This window comes from Schistocerca americana, unplaced genomic scaffold (assembly GCF_021461395.2).
Source record: "Schistocerca americana isolate TAMUIC-IGC-003095 unplaced genomic scaffold, iqSchAmer2.1 HiC_scaffold_484, whole genome shotgun sequence".
NCBI lineage: Eukaryota > Metazoa > Arthropoda > Insecta > Orthoptera > Acrididae > Schistocerca > Schistocerca americana.
In genome coordinates, this window is record NW_025726219.1 from 75001 (window position 1) to 82500 (window position 7500).

Below are 7500 nucleotides of genomic sequence, written 5' to 3' on the forward strand. Positions count from 1 at the left end.
GCGGCCCACCGCACACCGGAACGGCCCCACCCCGCGGCGAGTGGAAAGGCAACCGGACACGACCCCGCCGCGGATTGCTCCGCGCGGGCGGCCGGCCCCATCTGCCGAGGGCGGAGGCCAGTGGCCGGATGGGCGTGAATCTCACCCGTTCGACCTTTCGGACTTCTCACGTTTACCCCAGAACGGTTTCACGTACTTTTGAACTCTCTCTTCAAAGTTCTTTTCAACTTTCCCTCACGGTACTTGTTCGCTATCGGTCTCGTGGTCATATTTAGTCTCAGATGGAGTTTACCACCCACTTGGAGCTGCACTCTCAAGCAACCCGACTCGAAGGAGAGGTCCCGCCGACGCTCGCACCGGCCGCTACGGGCCTGGCACCCTCTACGGGCCGTGGCCTCATTCAAGTTGGACTTGGGCTCGGCGCGAGGCGTCGGGGTAGTGGACCCTCCCAAACACCACATGCCACGACAGGCGGCAGCCTGCGGGGTTCGGTGCTGGACTCTTCCCTGTTCGCTCGCCGCTACTGGGGGAATCCTTGTTAGTTTCTTTTCCTCCGCTTAGTAATATGCTTAAATTCAGCGGGTAGTCTCGCCTGCTCTGAGGTCGTTGTACGAGGTGTCGCACGCCACACCGCCAGCCGGCTGTGCACGCTACCGAGTAAGTACCGGTATGCGAACCGCCAGGCGACGGGCGCGCATCGCACGTTTAAGGAGGCGCGGCCGGCCCCACAGGCGGCCGCGACGCTCCCAGGTCTGCGAAGCGGGGCAAACGCCGCGCGCTTCAGTATACGTAGCCGACCCTCAGCCAGACGTGGCCCGGGAACGGAATCCATGGACCGCAATGTGCGTTCGAAACGTCGATGTTCATGTGTCCTGCAGTTCACATGTCGACGCGCAATTTGCTGCGTTCTTCATCGACCCACGAGCCGAGTGATCCACCGTCCTGGGTGATCTTTTCTTAGTTTACACTGTCTCTTTCAAGACAGTTGCATAGGCGGGACGTAGGCGTGTGGCGGCCCCTGTTCAAGCGTTCTGTGTCCAACGGCCTCACGGCCGATGGGCGTCGTACGGCTCCACACCGGAGCGGACAGGCAGTCGGGCGAAAGTCATTCAAAACCGGCGCCAGGCGCCAGGTGCCGCAGGCCAGCCGCTCCAGCGCTTCAGCGCTCGTACCACACAACATTGGCGTTAGTTTTGAGAAGCACGCGTGGTTCCGCACGCGGCGCACGGCTACTGCGAGCCGTACAGGTAGCGTGTTGCGCGACACGACACGCACATCGAAAGACATGCAGTCTAGTCGGTAATGATCCTTCCGCAGGTTCACCTACGGAAACCTTGTTACTACTTTTACTTCCTCTAAATGATCAAGTTTGGTCATCTTTCCGGTAGCATCGGCAACGACAGAGTCAATGCCGCGTACCAGTCCGAAGACCTCACTAAATCATTCAATCGGTAGTAGCGACGGGCGGTGTGTACAAAGGGCAGGGACGTAATCAACGCGAGCTTATGACTCGCGCTTACTGGGAATTCCTCGTTCATGGGGAACAATTGCAAGCCCCAATCCCTAGCACGAAGGAGGTTCAGCGGGTTACCCCGACCTTTCGGCCTAGGAAGACACGCTGATTCCTTCAGTGTAGCGCGCGTGCGGCCCAGAACATCTAAGGGCATCACAGACCTGTTATTGCTCAATCTCGTGCGGCTAGAAGCCGCCTGTCCCTCTAAGAAGAAAAGTAATCGCTGACAGCACGAAGGATGTCACGCGACTAGTTAGCAGGCTAGAGTCTCGTTCGTTATCGGAATTAACCAGACAAATCGCTCCACCAACTAAGAACGGCCATGCACCACCACCCACCGAATCAAGAAAGAGCTATCAATCTGTCAATCCTTCCGGTGTCCGGGCCTGGTGAGGTTTCCCGTGTTGAGTCAAATTAAGCCGCAGGCTCCACTCCTGGTGGTGCCCTTCCGTCAATTCCTTTAAGTTTCAGCTTTGCAACCATACTTCCCCCGGAACCCAAAAGCTTTGGTTTCCCGGAGGCTGCCCGCCGAGTCATCGGAGGAACTGCGGCGGATCGCTGGCTGGCATCGTTTATGGTTAGAACTAGGGCGGTATCTGATCGCCTTCGAACCTCTAACTTTCGTTCTTGATTAATGAAAACATACTTGGCAAATGCTTTCGCTTCTGTTCGTCTTGCGACGATCCAAGAATTTCACCTCTAACGTCGCAATACGAATGCCCCCGCCTGTCCCTATTAATCATTACCTCGGGTTCCGAAAACCAACAAAATAGAACCGAGGTCCTATTCCATTATTCCATGCACACAGTATTCAGGCGGGCTTGCCTGCTTTAAGCACTCTAATTTGTTCAAAGTAAACGTGCCGGCCCACCGAGACACTCACTCAAGAGCACCCTGGTAGGATTGCAACGGGGTCCGCCTCGGGACGCACGAGCACGCACGAGGCGCGTCGCACGCCTTCAGCTCGCCCCACCGGCAGGACGTCCCACGATACATGCCAGTTAAACACCGACGGGCGGTGAACCAACAGCGTGGGACACAAATCCAACTACGAGCTTTTTAACCGCAACAACTTTAATATACGCTATTGGAGCTGGAATTACCGCGGCTGCTGGCACCAGACTTGCCCTCCAATAGATACTCGTTAAAGGATTTAAAGTGTACTCATTCCGATTACGGGGCCTCGGATGAGTCCCGTATCGTTATTTTTCGTCACTACCTCCCCGTGCCGGGAGTGGGTAATTTGCGCGCCTGCTGCCTTCCTTGGATGTGGTAGCCGTTTCTCAGGCTCCCTCTCCGGAATCGAACCCTGATTCCCCGTTACCCGTTACAACCATGGTAGGCGCAGAACCTACCATCGACAGTTGATAAGGCAGACATTTGAAAGATGCGTCGCCGGTACGAGGACCGTGCGATCAGCCCAAAGTTATTCAGAGTCACCAAGGCAAACGGACCGGACGAGCCGACCGATTGGTTTTGATCTAATAAAAGCGTCCCTTCCATCTCTGGTCGGGACTCTGTTTGCATGTATTAGCTCTAGAATTACCACAGTTATCCAAGTAACGTGGGTACGATCTAAGGAACCATAACTGATTTAATGAGCCATTCGCGGTTTCACCTTAATGCGGCTTGTACTGAGACATGCATGGCTTAATCTTTGAGACAAGCATATGACTACTGGCAGGATCAACCAGGGAGCTGCGTCAACTAGAGCTGAGCAGCCGGCCGCCCGGGAGTGTGTCCCGGGGGCCCGCGCGAACACGCAAGCGTCCGCTCAATTATTCTGCAAACAGGAGGAGGCTGAGCTCCCCTGCACAATACACCTCGAAACCCTCTCAGGTCCCGGCGGCGCGCAGCGCCGTCCTAAGTACTTGGTCGGGTTCGAGAGAGGCGCAATCGCCCGGAGTTTGGCGAGTAGACGCTTTAGGTGCGACCACCCGTGCTCCCAACTGAGCTTGCCGCTGCCGACAGAGGCCCGGGAGCGTGCTGTCGTGGCATTGCCGGCGGGAGACAACACGCGCCACCTACGGTGGCCGGCAGCTCCAACGCCAGCGCCACAGAAGGACAAAAGCCCCACTTGGGTGCCGAAGCGAACTCTCCCAGCACAGCGCACGCGCCAACACGTCCGCACAGCTGCGATACAATCCACCTGCGAGAACCGCAGAGGCGACCGAGCAGCAGACGGCGTCGCGGCGCCGAGCGCCGGGCGGCGGCGCATCCTCAGCGCACACAGTCCTCAATCGGACCAGCACACTGCAGATGTCCACCGCGCTTCGCACCGGGCCCGCGAGGACCTACTTTGGCCGCACGGCGCCGCGTGCAGGGTGCGCCGGCGCGCAGCTGCGCCGCCTGCCGCCTCCGTCGGCCGGCGCGCCTGCCACTGGCCGCCCCCACCAGCCGGCTGTAGCGCGTGCGCCCACGCACCGCGCGGCCAGCACGCCGGGAGGCCCCCCCTCACCGGCCGGGGACGGTCCCACCCAGCCACCGCCGCGTATCGCTTCACACCCACATGCCATTCACGTTCGTGGGCATGGTGGGTATCGCTGAAACAACCGGTTGGTAGCTCAACCGATCGTCGCCATCACTGATTCACCTCTAGCGAGAACAACCGCACCACAACGGTTTACCAGTTCTTCATTTGCGTAACGTCACCAGCAAACGTAGACGTCCATCGCCATTTGCAAATTCAACGATTGTTGCATGCCTGTGTCAGGTGTCACGACACACTATGTCTGCCCACATACACGCAACAACATGTGCACGCTTCGCGAACACGTGGAAGGTGGCCCCCGTACGTATGCGATGTCCATTGCGCGAACGACTGTCAACCGGCCTCTGTCGCATGTCGCAGATGTGGAACGCAGTGCACCATGCTATCACGGTGTGTGAGAAGAGACGACTACGTCTGACAACACGCGCCACTACATCAACAGACGGCTCATGCTGATCGCCATCCACGGCATACCATACTGCAATCCAGCTCTTATAGGGAGACGACACGTAGCTGAGTGCACAATATTTGGACCGTATGGTTCGCCGTTGTTGGCGCAGTCGTGGTACGGTCACACATGTACCACGATGTATCATTCAGTACATGAGGACCAATGTGCGGTACAGTGTGTGATTTGGACGTACAACATCAGCGGACAGTTGCCACAAGCCGTACCACAACGTAGGCTGTGCTTCGCCATGCGAATGCCAATGAACAACTGCGAAGGGCATTGAGCATGTACGTCCTGCCGCCATCCGCATTACAGTGTATAGCTGCAAGGTGTTTAACATGAAGCGATACTCTGGGGACCGGGCAGTGCGAGTAGCAAACTATATTGCGGGGGTTGCAGTTAGGCAACACTACACTAATTTAACGCGTCGTATGACAATTACAGAGCAGGTTAAGGCCCAACGTGTGTTGGGTTAAGGCCCAACGTGTGTTGGGTTAAGGCCCAACGTGTGTTGGGTTAAGGCCCAACGTGTGTTGGGTTAAGGCCCAACGTGTGTTGGGTTAAGGCCCAACGTGTGTTGGGTTAAGGCCCAACGTGTGTTGGGTTAAGGCCCAACGTGTGTTGGGTTAAGGCCCAACGTGTGTTGGGTTAAGGCCCAACGTGTGTTGGGTTAAGGCCCAACGTGTGTTGGGTTAAGGCCCAACGTGTGTTGGGTTAAGGCCCAACGTGTGTTGGGTTAAGGCCCAACGTGTGTTGGGTTAAGGCCCAACGTGTGTTGGGTTAAGGCCCAACGTGTGTTGGGTTAAGGCCCAACGTGTGTTGGGTTAAGGCGCAACATAGGTTAGGTTAAGGCGCAACATAGGTTAGGTTAAGGCGCAACATAGGTTAGGTTAAGGCGCAACATAGGTTAGGTTAAGGCGCAACATAGGTTAGGTTACGGCGCAACATAGGTTAGGTTAAGGCGCAACATAGGTTAGGTTAAGGCGCAACATAGGTTAGGTTACGGCGCAACATAGGTTAGGTTACGGCGCAACATAGGTTAGGTTAAGGCGCAACATAGGTTAGGTTAAGGCGCAACATAGGTTAGGTTAAGGCGCAACATAGGTTAGGTTAAGGCGCAACATAGGTTAGGTTAAGGCGCAACATAGGTTAGGTTAAGGCGCAACATAGGTTAGGTTAAGGCGCAACATAGGTTAGGTTAAGGCGCAACATAGGTTAGGTTACGGCGCAACATAGGTTAGGTTAAGGCGCAACATAGGTTAGGTTAAGGCGCAACATAGGTTAGGTTATGGCGCAACATAGGTTAGGTTACGGCGCAACATAGGTTAGGTTACGGCGCAACATAGGTTAGGTTAAGGCGCAACATAGGTTAGGTTAAGGCGCAACATAGGTTAGGTTAAGGCGCAACATAGGTTAGGTTAAGGCGCAACATAGGTTAGGTTAAGGCGCAACATAGGTTAGGTTAAGGCGCAACATAGGTTAGGTTAAGGCGCAACATAGGTTAGGTTAAGGCGCAACATGGGTTAGGTTAAGGCGCAACATGGGTTAGGTTAAGGCGCAACATGGGTTAGGTTAAGGCGCAACATGGGTTAGGTTAAGGCGCAACATGGGTTAGGTTAAGGCGCAACATGGGTTAGGTTAAGGCGCAACATGGGTTAGGTTAAGGCGCAACATGGGTTAGGTTAAGGCGCAACATGGGTTAGGTTAAGGCGCAACATGGGTTAGGTTAAGGTACAATATGGGTTAGGTTAAGGTACAATATGGGTTAGGTTAAGGTACAATATGGGTTAGGTTAAGGTACAATATGGGTTAGGTTAAGGTACAATATGGGTTAGGTTAAGGTACAATATGGGTTAGGTTAAGGTACAATATGGGTTAGGTTAAGGTACAATATGGGTTAGGTTAAGGTACAATATGGGTTAGGTTAAGGTACAATATGGGTTAGGTTAAGGTACAATATGGGTTAGGTTAAGGTACAATACGGGTTAGGTTAAGGTACAATACGGGTTAGGTTAAGGTACAATACGGGTTAGGTTAAGGTACAATACGGGTTAGGTTAAGGTACAATACGGGTTAGGTTAAGGCACTTGGGGGGGGGGGGGCCCGGTTTGTTGATTGTGATTATCGTAAGTAAATGACTGCGGCATCATCTGATTTGCCACGTCAGGGTGCACCTTTGGCTCATAACAGGCGGCGCTCTGATTCCATGCTTGTGGCAGACCTGTGTCTTTCATTCCTGCCATTGTTTGTGTGGTGTGACAGGAGGCAGTATTGTGATGTTGGGTGCACCCCTGTCTGGGACATGTGTGGGTGTTGGTGGCTTAGCTGAGCAATGGTGGTTGTCGGAAGGGTGGGATATTCTGTTTTCCGAGTGGACCTCCCAGTCTGGTTATGATAGTGTGGATTGTCTAATGTGGCAGAGAGGATGCACTGGGTGTTGTTCCATGCTGGTGCTTACATATTGTCTGTGTGCCTGTTACAGGCAGAGAGTAGTGCGTGATAAGAGTGTCTGGCTGACGTGTGATTGTGAGCAGAGTCTTTCAGCATGTATACGGACAGGTCTATACATTATCTGTATTCTGATGGCTCTATCTATTACTAATCAGCGCCGTGTATACGTTTAATCCGGTTCCAGTCGAAACTATTGTATCTCTGTACATTAGTGACACGGCGAGCCCGCTATGTAGTTACTCGTCTCGGCAGCTTCCACCGGTGTATGGCAAATGATTATAAGGAATCAGTCTAGTCGTCAATACCGATAGTCTGACGTCACATGTCTGGGGTGGGGGACGCTGCGCCCTTCCGGTGGGTCATGGCCTAGGAAGACTCTTCCCACGCAGGGGGGCTTGGACTGTCATTGACTCTTCCGAGTAATATACTTGCCGTACGTTTTTGCGACTGCGAGTGCAACGCTCACCGGTACCGACATGGATGGAGCGCCTCCTAGCTGCCGCTGAGCATCTGCATTCGTACAGCGAGCAACGCGATCGCGTCTGTAGCTCGTACGTGGTACAGCTCGCAGCTCATGTATATGGACAGCGGGAA

General features: G+C 54.4%; 3 non-coding genes across 3 annotated transcripts in view; all 3 read right to left on the reverse strand.

The window, feature by feature from the left end:
• Positions 1-606, reverse strand: part of LOC124585188 — a 4222-nt gene extending 3616 nt beyond the window's left edge. Inside the window, exon 1 of the ribosomal RNA XR_006974781.1 lies at positions 1-606. This exon is cut by the window's left edge and continues 3616 nt beyond it. This is a non-coding gene — a ribosomal RNA (large subunit ribosomal RNA).
• Positions 607-794: 188 nt separating this feature from the next.
• Positions 795-949, reverse strand: LOC124585171. Its single transcript, XR_006974768.1, has one exon. It is a non-coding gene; the product is annotated as a 5.8S ribosomal RNA (ribosomal RNA).
• A 351-nt stretch (positions 950-1300) lies between these two features.
• LOC124585181 lies at positions 1301-3210 on the reverse strand. Its single transcript, XR_006974777.1, has one exon. It is a non-coding gene; the product is annotated as a small subunit ribosomal RNA (ribosomal RNA).
• Positions 3211-7500: the final 4290 nt, after the last annotated feature.